Here is an 18,491-nt window from a genome sequence, read left to right as displayed (position 1 = left end):
AATCTTTGAGGTCCTGTCTCAGGATCCCACTTATCAACTACGGGGTTTGAGAGCCACTCAGCTGTCTCCATCAGTGGGGCTGTTGGTTGAATTACGCCCTCTGGTAATAAAATGGAGTTAGTAACAGCCTCTTACTGTGGGCTTTTTCCTAATAACCCCTTTTCTTTTAAATTTTCTTCCTCTCTCTGACTAACTCGAGAGACCTTCTCTTTTGCTTGATCTAAAATATCTTTCTCCATGGTCTGAATCTCTAACAATTTACTTACCACCTTTTCGGTTTCTTTTTTACTAATTTCTAATCTTCTATAAAGATAACGCAACCCAATAAGATAACACAAAAACAAAACCGCAACTGAATGAAACAAAAACTGAATAAAAATTCGCTGTATCAATTTTCTCTTTCTCGGGGCTAACAAACTTCAAACCTTGAGCCAACCATTTTTCCCAGTTTGCCTGAGAAATTTTTAGGGATAGGCAGCTTGAAACAAAGCAAAATAAATCAAAACAAGAACACATTGTTTTTGATATGGTCACCCATTCTCTCGCCTACCCTCAGGAGCGAGCAATTTTACTCACCTCCAAGTTTCAGATGTTCCGCGTACGGACCACCAAATGCCAAATGCCAATGTCTCGGCTTGGCACAAGATCACGAGCCACCACACAGCTTTGTAAATTCAAACAGCAATTCTTTATTCCCAATCTCACACCAGCCTCCACACACGCTCAGGGGAAATTCCCAATCTCCCTCACAATTCACATCCTAAATACTTTTTCTCCACAAGAACTCAGCGGGAACTCAGGCAGCAGGCACGCCCTACACCCAGCAGCAATAATCTTCAACCTCCAAATTCCCTAAAATTCCTATTGTCTTAAACTGGGAATGCCCTAAACCCAAGGATCGGGATACTTCCTCAAACCTGCAGGATACACCCTAATCTTGGATCCACCCTGGTCATTGAGCAGGGTCACCTTTCTCAAACACACATGCAAGGTCACAGCAAATTTCCAAGGCAAGTCCATTTAACATGGGATACGCTGGCAAGGATTTCGATGTGTCTTTCCTACTTGGCAATGGCCCTCAGCAGATTCTTCTCAAAAGTAGACCATATATTATGCCATAGGGCAACCCTCAGTAAATATAAAGGGGTGGAGATAATACCATGCATTTTATCTGATCAAGATGGAATGAAACTGGAAATCAATGATAAAAGAAGAAAGGAAAAATCCTACATCACATGGAAAATGAACAATATGTTACTGAATGATCAATGGGTTACAGAAGACATAAAGGAGGAAATCAAAAAATTCTTAGAGATACACACCCTTAGCCATGCTAATGAAGAGAAGAAGAGAGAGAACTCAAATTACTAATATACGGGATGAAAAAGGCAATATCACCACAGATGCTACAGAAATACAGAAGACAAAATAATTAGAAATTATTTTGAAAACCTATATTCCAATAAAATAGAAGATAGTGAAGACATTGATAAATTTCCTAAATCATACGATTTGCCCAGACTGAGTCAGGAGGATACACACAATTTGAACAGACCAATATCAATGGATGAAATAGAAGAAGCAATCAAATGACTACCAACCAAGAAAAGCCCAGGACCAGATGGATTATTTTTTTGTAAAAGCAGAATTTTACAAAACCTTTAAAGAAGAATTAATACCAATACTTTTCAAGTTATTTCAGGAAATAGAAAAAGAGGAAGCTCTTCCAAATTCATTCTAAGAGGCCAACATCACCCTGATTCCGAAACCAGACAAAGACACCTCAAAGAAAGAAAACTACATACCAATATCTCTGATTAACATAGATGCAAAAATCCTAAATAAAATTCTGGCGAATTGGATACAAAGGCACATCAAAAAAATTACGCACCATGATCAAGTGGTATTCATCCGTGGGATGCAAAGATGGTTCAATATATGGCAATTACTAAATGTTATTAACCACATCAGTAGACTTACAGATAAGAACCATATGATCATCAGAATAGATGCAGAAAAAGCATTCAACAAAGTACAGCATCCCTTTATGTTCAAGACATTAGAAAAACTAGGGATAACAGGAACTTACCTTGACATTGTAAAAGCTATCTATGCTAAGCCTCAGGCTAGCATCATTCTGAATGGAGAATAATTTAAGGCATTCCCTCTAAAATCTGGAACAAAACAGGGATGCCCTCTATCAACCCTTCTATTCAATGTAGTTCTCGAAACACTGGCCAGAGCAATTAGACAGACGAAAGAAATTAAAGGCATAAAAATAGGAAAAGAAGAACTTAAATTATCACTAATTTCGGATGACATGATTCTATACCTAGAACACCCAAAAGGGTAAAAAAAAACTACTAGAACTAACAAATGAATTCAGCAAAGTGGAAGGATATAAAATCAACACGAACAAATAAAAGGCATTTCTGTATATCAGCGACAAAACTTCTGAAACGGAAATGAGGAAAAACACTCCATTCACAATATCCTCAAAAAAAAAAATAAAATACTTGGGAATCAACCTAACAAAAGAAGTGAAAGATTTATACAATAAAAAATACGGAACCCTAAAGGGAGAAGTAGAAGATCTTAGAAGATGGAAAAATATACCTTGTTCATGGATAGGCAGAACTAACATCATCAAAATAGAGATATTACCAAAAGTTCTCTATAGGTTTAATGCAATGCCAATCAAAATCCCAATGGCATTGCTTGTAGAAATAGATAAAGCAATCATGAAATTCATATGGAAAAATAAAAGACCCAGAATAGCAAAAGCAATTCTAACCAGGAAGTGTGAATCAGGTGGTATAGTGATACCAGATTTCAAACTATATTACAGAGCAATAGTAACAAAAACAGCATGGTACTGGTACCAAAACAGGCAGGTGGACAAATGATACAGAATAGAGGATGCAGAGACTAATCCACAAAGTTACAACTATCTTATATTTGAAAAAGGGGCTAAAAGCATGCAATGAAGGAAGGATAGCATCTTCAACAAATGGTGTTGGGAAAACTGGAAATCCATATGCAAAAAAAATGAAACTGAATCTCTTTCTCTCACCATGCACAAAAGTTAACTCAAAATGGATCAAGGAGCTTGATATTAAATCAGAGACTCTGTGTCTGATAGAAGAAAAAGTTGGCTCCGATCTACATATTGTGGGGTTGGGCTCCAAATTCCTTAATAGGACACCCATAGCTCAAGGGTTAATAACAAGAATCAATAAATGGGACTTACTTAAACTGAAAAGTATTTTCTCAGAAAGAGAAACAATAAGAGAGGTAAATAGAGAGCCTGCTCCTCACATTTCAGATAGAGCCCTAATTTCCAGAGTATACAAAGAACTAATAAATTAGAAAATAAAATAACAAATAACCCAATAAAGAAATGGGCCAAGGACCTGAACAGACCCTTCTCAGAGGAGGACATACAATCAATCAACAAGTATAAGAAAAAATGCTCACCATCTCTAGCAGTCAGAGAAATGCAAATCAAAACCACCCTAAGATACCATCTCACTCCAGTAAAATTGGAAGCCATTATGAAGTAAAACAACAAGTGCTGGCGAGGATGTGTAAAAAAGGGTACTCTTGTACATTGCTGGTGGGACTGCAAATTGGTGTGGCCAATTTGGAAAGCAGTATGGAGATTCCTGGGAAAGCTGGGAATGGAACCGCCATTTGACTCAGCTATTGCCCTTCTCGGGACTATTCCCTGAAGACCTTAAAAGAGCATAATACAGGGATACTGCCACATCGATGTTCATAGCAGCACAATTCACAATAGCTAGACTGTGGAACCAACCCAGATGCCCTTCAATAGATGAATGGATAAAAAAAGTGGCATTTATACACCATGGAGTATTATGCAGCACTGAAAAATGACAAAATCATGGAATTTGCAGGGAAATGGATGGCACTAGAGCAGATTATGATTAGTGAAGCTAGCCAATCCCTAAAAAACAAATACCAAATGTCTTCTTTGATATAATGAGAGCAACTAAGAACAGAGCAGGGAGGAAGAGCAGGAAGACAAGATTAACATTAAACAGAGACTTGAGATGGGAGGGAAAGGTAGAGAAAAGGGAAAATGCATGGAAATAAAGGGAGACCCTCATTGCTATACAAAATTACATATAAGAAGTTGTGAGAGGAATGGGAAAATAAACAAGGAGAGAAATGAATTACAGTAGATGGGGTAGACACAGAAGATGGGAGGGGAGGGGAGGGGGATAGTAGATGATAGGAAAGGTAGCAGAATACATCAGTAACTAATATGCCATTATGGAAAAATGTGGATGTGTAACCCATATGATTCTGCAATCTGCATTTAGGGTAAAACTTGGGACTTCATAACCCACTTGAATCTAATGTATGAAATATGATATGTCAAGAGCTTTTTAATGTTGTGAACAACCAATAAAAAATTAAATTAAATTTAAAAAAAAGAATATTCAAAAAAATGTTCAGGTGGATCCAGCAGGGTTCTGTTGACAAAAGGCCCTTGAATAAGGGACTGGACATCGTTGAGATGGATTTGACACCTGAGTGAGCACCATGAATTCCTGGTGCACTTTGGGAAGTCCATCAAAGTTGTCTGTCACAGAAAAGAGTTAAGATTGATTTTGGAACAAAGAATGGTCCTGTCTCTCTGGCATAATGAGAAAATGGAAAGGAAAAAAGGAACAATCTCTGTGGCCACTTGAACCCCAAACACCTTAGCTACCAATGGTGTAGAAGACGTCATTACAGGCAGCATATACAGCACCTTATAATCCAAAAAATATGATTCTAGGTTAGGCGAGGGGTCCATGGGTCAGAGACAGTGGGTTCCAGTTTTTGATGAATAATAATTACTCAATGGGTGATGAAGAGACCTGGGAAACTGGACAGGGGACGTTGTGTAATTGATATCTCTGTCACTTGTGAGCTTCAACCACATCTTCAATGGTAGAGACCCAACAAGGGAGTGTTTGGAAATCACTCAAGCTCATTATTATCATTCTGACTCAGATCCTGAGTAAATTTATTCTGAAAAAAAAAAACACGATTAATGGCAAGGAAAAAAAAAACCTTCATAGTTCTTAATACACAACAAAATTTAAGACACTTGAGCTGCACTTAGCTTGTCTCTTCCTCTTTATCATTTCTCATCATTGTCAGACTTTCCAAAGAATACTATAGGTTATGCATGACCTATACTTAGAGAACCCAAGTTCCCTCCCCATATAGGTAATTGGAAAAGAATTATGTACACATTCAGTCTGAACTCCTTTTAGTGCTTATTCTGTGGAAAGTCAATAAACACCTCAATCAGTGTTATTGGTAAGTTAAATGGTTACAGATCACCACTTCCATTTCATCCCATTATTCTGGGTTTAAGTATATGGGCTGCTGAACAGTGGCCTATGTAGGTGGACATCTCAGTACTAAATATCGGCCACCTGCTTTTTTTGTTTTGGAGCTTATAAAGCAGCATGAAATGTTGATGATCATAGATTGTCACATTTGAGTCAAAGGTTTCTTTAGGGGACACTAGATGGAAACTACAGCTCCTCATTTAAAGTGCAATAAGGAAATACATCTATTTATGCATGCATTGATTCAAGGCCAATAGGAGGTGTTGTACCAGGTAGAGTCTCCTGGCACACAGTCTCCTTATCCAGGAATAGCCTTAGGTGAGCAGAAGACACATAAATGGGCTCAGATAGAGCCATACCTGTGGTATTCCTGTGGAATGTCTGAAAAAATGACACTCTGCAGAGAGGTGATTAAGGATAGATATGGCAGAGATCTTTACAGGCAATGAAAAGTACAGGAAAGAAAATCTGGGAGACAATCACCAGGCATGGTGGGATTTATAGCTCAGGAAATTCTTACACATGCCTGACTTTTCTCCTTGACTTTAATGGACTCTGTTTTATAGAGTGAGGCTACTATCCCTGGTTCCCAGAGGTTGAAACTGAGGCTCATTGACTGCAAATGGTTTCACAACAGCTGTGGATCACAACAAAGTAGGATAGATCAAGCTAACATGAAGGGCGTTTGAAAAGTCTTCTGTTGCTTGTCATTTCTCAGTACTTTTCATTCCCTGAAAGGGTGAACATCAGACATAGCCAGATCCATGACTGCAACAGCTAATCAGTTGAGATTTATTTTCTATCCCATAGTTATTCCCACAGCAGCTCCCCTGTGGCATTTTCAGAAGTAAGAACACCTCTCCCCACCTCTTCTCTCTCTCTCTCCCTCCCTCCCTTTCTCCCTCAGCGGGATAAAGAGGGAGAAAAATCAGGGAGATACTGAAGGTACTGATGAGTAGGATCGTCCTCTATGATCCCCACCAGGGGGGTTCACAGAATGCATTCAAACAAGGTCAGAGTTTCATCTCATAACCACTGGCAACTTAACCCCAATGCCTTCCTTATTCTTTTTCAAAATAAATCCCCTGTGGAAATTCATGTTTTCATTTTCCTCCAAGGCATATATTTACAAATACTGTGCCATTACCAAGTCCAATGTGACAGTTCCTCTGCCATTGTTATTTTAGGCCCTAAACAGGGTGCTTAGACTCCACAGCAAAAGCAATAGCTATCATTACATGGGATGAAATGTAGTCAGAACTATTCCCAACTGATGCAAATTGTCTTACTCTACAGGGGCTAATAATAAGAGACATGTTCTTTGTGCCATTTGATTCCCCAGAAGCAATGTCTTCGAACACAAAAAGTTTGCGAACTGACCATTTATTTGAACATATACGGGAAGCACGCAAACCACCCCTTGTCTCCCATCTACTCTTTGCTGTACTGAAGAATCTCCAGAGATTCTTTTAGAGGTCTGCTCTAAGTGCTTAGATTACAAAGATGACAAATATTCAGATATTCTGGCCAAAAATAATGACAAATAAACAGATAACTACAGCAACCATCCAAGTATAATAAGTGTCTTTGTCAACATTGAATGTCTGAGTTTCTGTGTCAGTGTTCTTCATATAATCAATGTGGAGTCTCATATAATATTCACAGGGAATTAGGCTCAGATTCCATCACTGGATTCAGAGTATTGTAAAGATCTTCATGAATATAATATTATCCTTTACATTCTTAGCCCAAGTCTCCTCTAATGGGAAACATGTCCTGATTTCCACAGTTTAAGTGTGGGCTTTCATTTCAGGGAGGCAGTGTTGTGCTGAAATAATTTGAGTGTTAGATTCAATTTCACAATTTTTAAACTTGACTGTGCAAAAAAGAAAGTAATTTTTTAAATGGAAACTCAATTTTTTTCTAACTCTGTTATCAAGAGCCTACACTTCTCAGTAGGGGCAAATTGATTAGGCCTATTTGGGAAACCAGGTGGTATCTAGTTTGATTGCTGAAGGAGGGGAGCAACCAACTCTTGTGGGCCTCATGGTTGGATGTTGTAGGGAAAGTGGCAGGTCCCATGACATTTTCTCCTGGCATTGGAGGAGGTGTTTTTCTCACCTCAGTGTCACTGTGAATTGTCTCGGCTGCATGCCTGATGTGTTTGGGACATGCACCAGCACTGCATATAAAGGTCAGAATTATTGCTCTCATGGAGTTTAACATGAAACAGGAAAAAGATGCTAATCCTACAAGCAGAAACAAATATTAAATTAGAAATGGAACTTTTATATATGATTCAGCATCCCACTTCTAGATATTTATCTAGATAAAATATAATGTGTCATAGAGGCATGTGTACTCTCATGTTTATTGCAATATTATTCATGATAATCAAGAATAAAAATCAATTTAAGTGTTTATGAAATAGTGAGTGCATAAAAGAAAAGGTGGAATGTATACAAGAGATAACACTATTCAGCCTTACAAATGATGAATTTCTATCATTTGGGACAGCATGGATGTGACTGAATAGCATCATTTCTTTACAAAATATCCTGACTCAAATTCTTCATTTTTGTAATAAAATACAGATTTATAGAGAAATTGGTAGTGAGGCATATGGTCATTACTGTAACTAAACTGAAAAAATGAAAGCATTTTTAGAACTGCAAAATGCCCATAGGTTGGGAGAGTTGAGAAACAGCCAGATCAAAACATACATGGAATTTCAGGAGAAAAGAAGAGGAAATAGTAACAGTATTGAGGGGAAATAATTTCAGGAATCCAGATACCATAGACACAAATCTATCACTCACACACCTGACCATGGGAATACATCTATATTCTTCTAAGTCTAAACCTTTTAACTACTTGTTCTTAGTCAGAGAAAGTAAGAGGTGACTGAGACTGACATCCAGCTGGAAAATGTCACCATTCCAACAAAGTCAGCAAGGATGACATGTATCCAATAGCTTCTTACAACATCATCTCACTAGCAAAATTGTGTTCGAATATTAAACAACAACCTCAGGTATCCTCAGAAAGTAAGTATATAAACAATAATAAAAAATAAATATATGAACAACACTAAAAATAATCTATAAAATAGTTTTTTTTTTGTTTGTATGTCTTTGCTCCTCTCTGTTATAGGTTATCAAAGCTAAAGGGTAAAATAAAGATAAGTCATGTTAAGTAAAATAATCCAGTCCCAAAACATTAAAATACAAAGGTTTTCTCTGCTAGGGTTAAGGTAATCCAAAATAAGGCAAGTAAAGTGGAGATTAAAAAAATAAAAGAAGAAAAAGAGAGAGGGAACAAAAGAATGGAGAGATAATTTCATCAAAAAATTGGAGTTCATAATCTGCTTGAATCAAATGTATGAAATATAATATGTCAAGAGCTTTGTAATGTTTTGAACAACTAATAAAAATAGAGGAAAGTTAAGTAGAGTAGATGGAGGGGTTGAGGAGGAAGAAGAAGGGACATAAAAAAGGAAAAAGAATGGAATGAATCTCACTGAACATGGAATGTGCATGCATCGGTGTGGCACAGTGGGTCCCAGCACCACATGTTTCCATAGGACATTAATAAAAAAAATGTAAATGGATTTGTTATGGGATGATTTGGAAATTAAGTCAGTCTGACCCAATTTTGTTCAGACAATTCACCCTGGGCAGAATTGGCCCCCATTTCTGCATGACCCCATTCACATAGAAGCTGAAATTGCCATCCTTACCAACTTGATCCCTGAAAACAACGTCCATAACTGTAGAACTAATGCAAGCTTGCTTCCTGACTATGCACAAAAAGGTGCCAATTCTGAGAACTTGGTTCTTTCCACTTTATGAAATATTTCTTATGATTGTACTTGCCTTCCCTGCCTCCCTTCTTTGTGCTTTTTTGTGTTTTTAAGATGCCCCCAACCAGCATTCAATTTTTGGGCTGCAGAACTGGCGGCTTTGTGTTCCCTTGACCCTGGCCAGAAGAAATTTTTTATCTGTACTTCAAAAAGTTTTATTTGGGATTTTGGAATAGTGCCGTAACATTTGGAAGCCTCAGAGAGATATTCTCTGAAGTCTAGGCTGTGGTTCTCAGCCACCTGAGACCCCAATGCCACAAACACAGAGAGAAGATCCTGGAACCACATATATAAAGCTCTAAAAAAATGGGTGCCATTTGCAGGGAAATGGATGGCACTAGAGCAAATTATGCTAAGCGAAGTTAGCCAATTCCTAAAAATCAAATGCTGAATGTCTTCCCTGATATAAGGGAGGTGACTCAAAACAGAGTAGAAAGGAAGAGCATGAGAAGAAGATTACCATTAAACAAGGAAAAGAGGTGAGAGAAAATGGGAGGGAGAAGGAGAATTGCATGGAAGATGGAAGGAGATGGTTTCACAAAATACATATATGATGGTGTGAGGGGGTAGGGAAGAAAAAAGAGAGAAATAAGTGTCACAGTAGAATGAGAAGAGAGAGGTAATGGGAGGGGAGTGGAGGGGGTATAGGGAGGGCAGCAGAATACAACTAACACTAAGATTGCTGTATGTATACACATGGATGTATAACCAATGTGATCCTGCAATCTGCACACGTGGAAAAATGAGAATTCATACCCTATTTGAATCAAATGTATGATATGTGAATATCATTGTATTGGGTTGAGCAAATAATAAAAAATTACAAATAAAAATGGGTGCCAATCAAGAAACTTGTATCCAGCAAAATTAAACTTTAGATTTGAGGATGAAATAAAAACCTTCCATGATAAACAAAAGTTAAAAGAATGTATGGCCAGAAAATTGGCTTTACAAAACATCCTTGGCAAAATATTTTATGAAGAGGAAATGAAAAACAACAATGAAAATCAGCAAAGGAAGGTAGTATTCTAAAAGAAAAAATAATCAAAGAAGAAAATCAAGTCAAGTTAAATAACCAAAATAAACAAATATGGCTGGGAATACCATGTCTCAATAGTAACCCTGAATTTTAATGGCTTAAACTCACCAATCAAAAGACATAAGCTAGAACACTGGATTAAAAAAGAACAATATGCTGCTTCCAGGAGACTCATCTGATAGGAAAAGACATTCAGAGACTGAAGGTGAAAGGTTGGGAAAAATCATACCACTCACATGGGCTGCTGAAGCAATCAGGGGTGTCCATCCTCATATTAAATAAAGTAGACTTCAAGCCAAAGTTAATCAAAAGGGATAAATATGGACATTATCTACTGCTGAAGGAAGCATATACCATTAAGTCATAACAATCATAAATATATATGCTACAAAAAATAGTGCAGCTATGATCATTGAACAAACTCTTCTCAAGTTCAAATTGAACAAAACACAATAATTTTGGGTGACTTTAACACACCTCTCTCTCCACTAAATATATATTCCAAACAAAAATTGATTAAGGAAACTAAAGAACTCAATAATACAATCAATAACTTAGACTTAACTGACATATGTAGAATATTTCAACCTGCATCAAACAGGTACACTTTCTTCTCAGCAATACATGGATCCTTCTCCAAAATAGACCATATAATATGCCACAAAGCAACTCTTAGAAAATACATCTGTCTTTGAGCATACACCCACCACAGGAACAAAGTAAGTCAGACTTTACGACTGGTGCCATAAGAATGGTTATCTCCCAAATTAACAGGTAAATTGAACTTCTCACAGGGAACGCTTGGAATGGATTATATCTTTAAAAACCATCAGTTCTTGGGTTGAGTCAAAGCACTTGCCTAGCATATATGAGGCACTGCATTCAGTTTTTGGCACCACATAAAAATTAATAAATAAAGACATTCTGTCCATCTACCAATACAAAAAAAAAAATCAAACAAACAAACAAAAAAGGAACCCTCTGTTCTCCCTGATGGGCAGAATCACAGCCTCTGGGAAAGGAGTCCCCTGTGCTTCTCCTTCTTCAGTTGAACAATAAAACTTTCTCTTTTTCTCAAAACTGTCCTTTTTATTGAATTGGCATCAGGGACAAGACTGAGCTTTCAGTAATACTATTGTTGCTTGAGGTACATTATGTGTATGTGTGTGTGTTGGGTACAGTGATGCACATCTGTAATCCTAGGGGATCTGGAGGAGGATCATGTGTTTGAGGGTTTGAAGGAAGATTCAGCAAGGCTGTAAGCAACGCAGTGAGACCCTGTCTCAAAATAAAAATAATAAAGTGAGCTGGGGATATGGCTGGGGATATGGCTGGATGTTTAAGCAACCTTAGGTTCAATTACTGCTACTAAAAAAAAACAAAATTAGGGTGTGTGTGTGTGTGTGTGTGTTTGTGTTTGTGTGTGTGTGTGTGTGTGTGTGTGTTTGTGGGCAAATATTTGTTTTTGTGCATGTGTATGATGCCCTTTACTCTGTACTCCTAGTTGAGAAACCACTTTAGAATTTTAAAGCTAGGACATCCTGGGCAGATGTCTTCTTCAAGGTCCAGTCTATTCCACTGTCTTTGTGCTTAGTCCTGTCCTTCGGAGTTCTTCATTTCTGGCTGAACTGGAGGGTCTGGGAGTCTCTCATGATATGCAAGATAAAGAGAATAATGTGGAGGTGGCATTTTTTTAAATACAAGAGAATCATAGAGGTAGAGAGAGAGGCAGGTGATCCTTGACATCCTGTGATTTGAAGGATATTTACTGAGCCCCTTCTACAGTCAGATGAGGAATTAGAGCTAAGAATATCCAAGTTCTCACAAATCAACCCCACAAGTCCTTGGATTCTGCTTTCATAACTTACTAAGTAGGAGAGAGTTAAGGGGTAAAGGAAAATTCATGATATGGTTTGACTCTGGAATGTTCCCAAAGGCTCAAGGATTAACACCTTGGTTCCCAGTACAGCAATGTGTGGAGGTGGAGATTATGGGGAGGTGATTTGATCATGAGCTTCCCTAATCTCATCTGTGAATGATCCATAGATGGATTCACATTTGTATGGCATTATCAGAAGGTGGTAGAGAGGACGGAGCCTAGGGCCTAGTTGGAGTTAGGTAATCAGGTGCATATCCTAGAAGATCTTATCAAATCCCAAGCCCCTACCTTGCCCTCCTTATGCTTTCCAATCACCACGAGGGGAGCAACTTTGCTCCATGGTGCACTTCTATCATGGCAATCTGCCATATCACAGCCCAGAATCAATGGATCCAAGTGATTATGGGCTGAAATCTCTTAAACTGTGAGTCCAAATATATCTTTTCTTCTTTATTTAATATGTTTCAGTTATTTTTTCTTTTATGGTTTTAAAATTTTATTTGTGCATTATGATTAAATAGATGAGTAATTTTCATTGTGATAGATTCATATAAGCATATAGCATACACTGTCTATTTCATTCTCAGATCCCTCCCTTTGCTCCCCCTTTTCCCTCCACTGATTCTATTTCTCTACTGGTCCTTTTTCTGTTTACCTGAGTTCCCTTTCTTTCATTTATATCTATCTAGCTTCCACATATGATAAAAAAAATAACCCCTGACTTTCTGAATCTGGCTTATAATACTTAGTATGATGTTCTCTGTTATGATTTGGGTATGTAGTGTTCCCCAAAGGTTGAGGTATGAGACAATTCACGAAGGTATGGAGGAGAAATGATTGGGTTATGTAGCATAGTCTTAACCTAATCAGTGAATTAGTCCCTGATAGAATTAACTGAATGGGAACTGTAGGCAGGTGGAGTGGGACTGGAGGAAGTGATTCATTGGGGGCATGGCTTTGGGGTATATACTTGTATCTGGCAAGTGAAGACCTCTCTCTCTCTCTCTCTCTCTCTCTCTCTCTCTCTCTCTCTCTCTCTCTCTCTCTCTCTCTCTCTCTGATCATCATATGAGTTGCTTCCCTCTGCCACAATTTTTACACCATGATTTTCTGCCTCACCTTGAGCCCCCATGGAATGGAGCTGGCCTTGTATAAAATAAGACATCTAAAATGATGAGCCTTTAGATAAACTTTTCCTCCCCATAAAATTGTGCTAGCTGTGTCCTTTAGTCACAGAAGAAAATAAGCTGTATTTTTTTTGCAAATGGCATAACTTTATTTGTGTTTATGGCTGAGTAAATCTCCATTGAGTACATATACCATATTTTTTATCCACTTGATGGACACCTTGATTGCTCTTATAACTTAGTTATTGTGAAGTATGCTATGCTACCAAAAACATGGATATGCATAGTATGTTGATTAATTCTGTTGGATAAATATGGGGGATGATATAGCTGGGTCATATATTGATTTAATTTCTTATCTCTTGTCACATCAATCTATGTCAAACACTGCTGGGAAGTTCAGCAAGTTTTCTTTTATTTTGTAATAAAATTTGTAATTCAATATTATTTGTGTATATACTTGATTTGCATTGCTCTCCCTTAAGGTGAAATTTCACAAGGGCAAAGATTCTGACTGGCTTATAGGTAGAATTTGGCACAAGTCCTGAACAGAGTAGCCAGGCAGTCCTGCCAATTTACAGTGATACTGATGTTAGGTACACATTGGAAGAGTCCAATAACGAGAGGAACTGTCTCTTTCACCTGACATGCTTCTCAACCTTCCCATACATTAGCCCAGAAGTGTTGGTTATTTCCTCTTCTAGCCACCAAAGCTTAGATACCACCTGATTCCCCAAATTAGCAAGATCAAGTTTAACCGACTGAGAAGAATGGGTACTTAACTAAGTTAAATAAATAATCTTGCTTGCATTTTTCATAATTGTAATTATAAATTGTGGAATTTGAACCTTATAAACAAATCATTCCAGAGCACTTCTGTGTCTTTCTACACCAAGAGAAATTTAGTCAGACAATTCCAGTCAAGACAGGCTTTCCAAGGGAATAACAACCTGGCCTACCATTATGAAAGGATGGAAATATCATAATGATTGGGACCCTTACATCACTAAGTTTGTGGATAACCTGTTCATTTACACTTATATAAGCCTGATGTTTTCCTGAATGTAATCTGAGATTGGACTTTTATCTGTTGCATATGAAAACAAGAAACAAGATAAACCATTAATATTGATAAGGAGTCTATGTGTCTCATACTTGCATGATTAATTTTATGTGGCTGAACCATCCTTATTTATACTATGTCCTTATTTTTTGCTATAACTATCTGCAACCAGAATAATAACTGGGAATTAAACATCTGAATACTGACATATATAGAACATATATTTAAAGTATGTGGTGAGTGCTTCACTAAATATGTAGAGGAGATGCCAGAGTCATGAGGGCAGTCTTCTGGCACATAATGCGTTCCTGTCCATGCACAGCATAAATTTAGTATGCAAATATCTTTGTGTTTGATGATATTACCTTCTAAGAAATTAAGTTCATGAGAAACATGCCTCTCTCTCTCTCTCTCTCTCTCTCTCTCTCTCTCTCTCTCTCTCTCTCTCTCTCTCTGTGTGTGTGTGTGTGTGTGATGACTTCTCCCTGTGTTATCTGACCTTAAACTCCTGGGCTCAAGTGATTCTCTAGCCTCATCCTCTTGAACAACTAGGACTACAGATGTTTGCCACCCTGCCTGGCTAGAGCTTGGTTTCTTTGATTGCCCTTTGCAGAAGAAGAACTTTTTCATAGATTGGGGTCCAGCACTGGATGCGTTTTTCATCTCAAGGAATGCCTACCCCATCCTTGTTGGTACAAATCCCAACCAGTCCAACGAGGTTCAGACGTATGAAAAATGGGGAAAATAATAATAGCCCTGGCTATCTCATTATAGTAGTCAAATACATGATTTGAAGGAAGATGAAATTATATTAGTTCTATAGAGGTTTTTTATACAGAAAGCATAAAAAAGATTTTGGGTTATGGTAAGATTGTTACTGACAACCTAACCCTGGGATCTGCCTTGATCCTGCATGGCTGGATTTGGCTGCCTATCCACATAATAAATAGACAAAATATGGTAAAATTAGTATTGAACTTGATGTAGTTTAATCATCCCAGAAGAAAGTGGTTAGATTACTTCTCCTTACCTATCCCACAACAAAATTATAATTTACAGAAACAAAAGCCAAGTGATATACATGTGTATATTTGGTTGATCTGAAGAGGGAGCAATCTGGGAAAAAAGGCAGGAAATACACAGATGCAGATTTAGTCTGTGTTGTCCCAGATGGAATGAAATCCCCATTTGCATCCTCTTTGGTGCCTGTCAGGATGGGTGATGGAAGCCCCATGGCTCCCAGCTTCTACTCTCAACATAAGAAAGTCATTCCCAATTTCAGATGGGGTGCCTCTGAATTCAGTCTGTTTCAAGATTGTTAATTGTCAATAGTTATCAAATTACACTATAATTTCTCCTTGTTTGAATGCATCCCAGATGGTGAAGAGTGAGTATCAGTTGGCACAGAGTCAAAAGAAAGAGAGAAGGAAGCACACAAGCACAGCTTGAATTTCTTTTTATTCTGTTATGTTTTGAAAACTTGAAGGCTTTGTTACTTAAACCTCCCATTGTCAGCCTAATCAGACAAATAATTTGACTCAGACTTGAGAAGATGAACTGGTATAATTTCCAAACACTCAGACATGGCATCACTCGCATCGGGAATCTGTTGAGAGTCTCACAAGTGACAATTGTTCTTACAAGACTCCTCTAAACTAGCTCCCAGTGTCTCATCTCCATCCTAATTTACCAAAAAGCAGGGAGCCACCTGCTCAGATACCTCTTTGCCTAATGAAAAATCTGGGATTATTTTTTGGGGGTTCTGGTGCTGGATGTGCTCTCTGTGGTGATATCTGCCATGAGATGGGTGAGTAGAGATTTGTGGTTCACCTGGCCGTGCAGGATGCTGTTCTCCTCTTTTGTCCTTTCACACTCATTGGTCATAGACATGCATTATTTTCAAAGACAGAGGTTATTCTTTGCTCTAAAATCTGTCTAACTTGCTGGCTACTGCAGGGATCTCTTAATGGTGGCACAGGAAGTAGCTTGGATTGACATTACTCAGTGCATCCATCAGTGTCATCTTGTTCATCCCCGTTTTTTAGGGGACTTCTGGCCATCAGGGTACTGGCACACAGCCTGAATGTGCTGGGAAGATGGCTGTGGCCCAAACAAGACAAATCATCTTTCTGTATTGATAAACCAGGAAGATGAAGTGGTCAGCAAAGACACACAGGCAAAGAACCTGCAGAGGCCCAACAATCTCACCTGACTCAATGACCAAACGTCCCAGATACCAGCTCTTTGTAAAGAACTCTGCTACAGACTAGTGGTGTAATACTGGATAGTACAGAGACCCTGCTCCAGAAAAGTTCACATTCTGCAAAGTTAAACAAACGTGGAATCCAACAATGTTGTACATAAAGAGGACAACAAAAAGAGAAATGTGTTCCAGGGAAAATAGAGGTTGTCCAGGGGAGGAAGTGGCTCCTTGTGAAGAGGTGGTGTTGAAAGCCTTTATCAGATGAAGTTTTTTCTGAGCTGGGTTTTGAAGGATGATTAAGAGTCTTCTCTTCTGGGGCTGTAACTCATTGGTAGAGTGCTTGCCTAGAATGTAAGGCCCTGGGTTTGATTCTCAGCACTGCATAGAAATAAATAAGGGAAGAAAGAAAGAAGGAAAAAAAGATCCATCAACAACTAAAAAAATACTTTAAAAAAAGCCTTCTCTGAGCAAGAGGGCATTGTAAGCAGACGAAAGTGTACGAGTAATTATTTATATATAACATTTTTGGGATGGAATTCAACGATTTTGTAATGAGAAAACTCAAGGAGACAAAAAATGTTTAGAGGACATTTAATTCCAAAGTTTCACTTGAGTTTCTGATAAGAAGCAATAACCTTTGGGCGTAATGATAACTCTGATCAAATTTTTTATTAATAATTTTTACAAATCTGAGCTCAAAGATAAAAATGGGCATGTCTCATGACTCACTGCCAACTGCTAAGGTGAAGGGGGCACCTGGCTTCTGCAATAGGGGATGGGGCACAGGTGATTTTTTCTACTGGCTGTACATCCAGCTCCACCTCCTTTCCCAGTATATAAATATGCTAGACTGACTTTATTGACTCACAGCTGCTCACAGAAGGCACGCTTGGCACCTTTGCCAGTGAAAAGATAGCTCACATAGCTGAAAGTCAAAATCAGAGGAGAAAATTTTGGAAGGAAAGTAGTGATGGAACTGATCCCAAACTTTCCATGGAAACCTGGGTTCTCATGGGAATAAGACTGGTGCTCCTATATCTGTGAGTAACTGTCCCAGTTTCTCTCCTCTTAAAACTCCCCATTTCTGTGACTAGGAGTTTTAGTAATATCATTTGATTTGGAGGATGAACTTCTGATTGAGTCTCAGTTTATACCTAGATTAATCAGCTGGAGTTCTGTAGAGGCAGATTACAAACAACTGGACACCTTCTGAAAAGTGATGCACCCTCTGCAAACTTTCAGAATTCTGGGAGTAAAGAGGAGTTTCACAAGTTTTTGTGTCATTGTTTATCTTTTGTGTTCTATGTGCAGTACAAGAGATGTGTAAAAGGCTTGTATCCTGTGGAACAGGTGGTTCCTGCTTCTCCTCCCACGTCCCAGCACCATTTGTAAAATGCACCAAGTGCACCCCAGGTGCTACCACAGGCTCAGACTCAGTTCTTCCCTCTGTTCTTTTCCCTTTCAGAGGAACAGTCATTCCAAAAACTCAATACCTTCGCCCTGAAATATGCAACTTCTGCTGAATGATGAAACTATTGAGCAAAGACTTGGGAGAAATTTTGAGCTTTTATTCTTTAAGTTATCATCAGTGTAGAGATTTGTTTCTTTATTGATTTGAAAGCTAATGGCAGCTTCAAGAGACAGAAGTTAACAAGCCAATTTTGTATTTTAAATATTTTCCCATGATATTCCAGTACAGGAGCATGAATAAAATAATCTAGTAGAAGAATTCCTTTAAATAGTGGGATTCCTGGGCTGGGGTTGTGGCTCAGTGGGAGAGAGCTCATCTGGCATGTGTGAGGAACTGGGGTTGATCTTCAGCACCACATAAAAATAAATAAAAAATTAAAGATATTGTGTCTGCCAACAACTAAAAAAAATATTTAAAAAATAGTGGGATTCCTGGTTTCATGGATCAGGTAAAAAGAGCAGTTATTTCTTTCTTA

At 38.1% G+C, this 18,491-nt stretch overlaps 1 pseudogene; it reads left to right on the top strand.

Annotated features, from left to right (window-relative positions):
• Positions 1-17,515: 17,515 nt before the first annotated feature.
• The window catches only part of LOC144364742 (cytochrome P450 3A21-like), a 33,099-nt pseudogene continuing 32,123 nt past the window's right edge, over positions 17,516-18,491 (top strand).

Source organism: Ictidomys tridecemlineatus, chromosome 10 (genome assembly GCF_052094955.1).
Source record: "Ictidomys tridecemlineatus isolate mIctTri1 chromosome 10, mIctTri1.hap1, whole genome shotgun sequence".
NCBI classification, from domain to species: domain Eukaryota; kingdom Metazoa; phylum Chordata; class Mammalia; order Rodentia; family Sciuridae; genus Ictidomys; species Ictidomys tridecemlineatus.
This window is presented reverse-complemented; position numbering and strand designations above follow the sequence as displayed.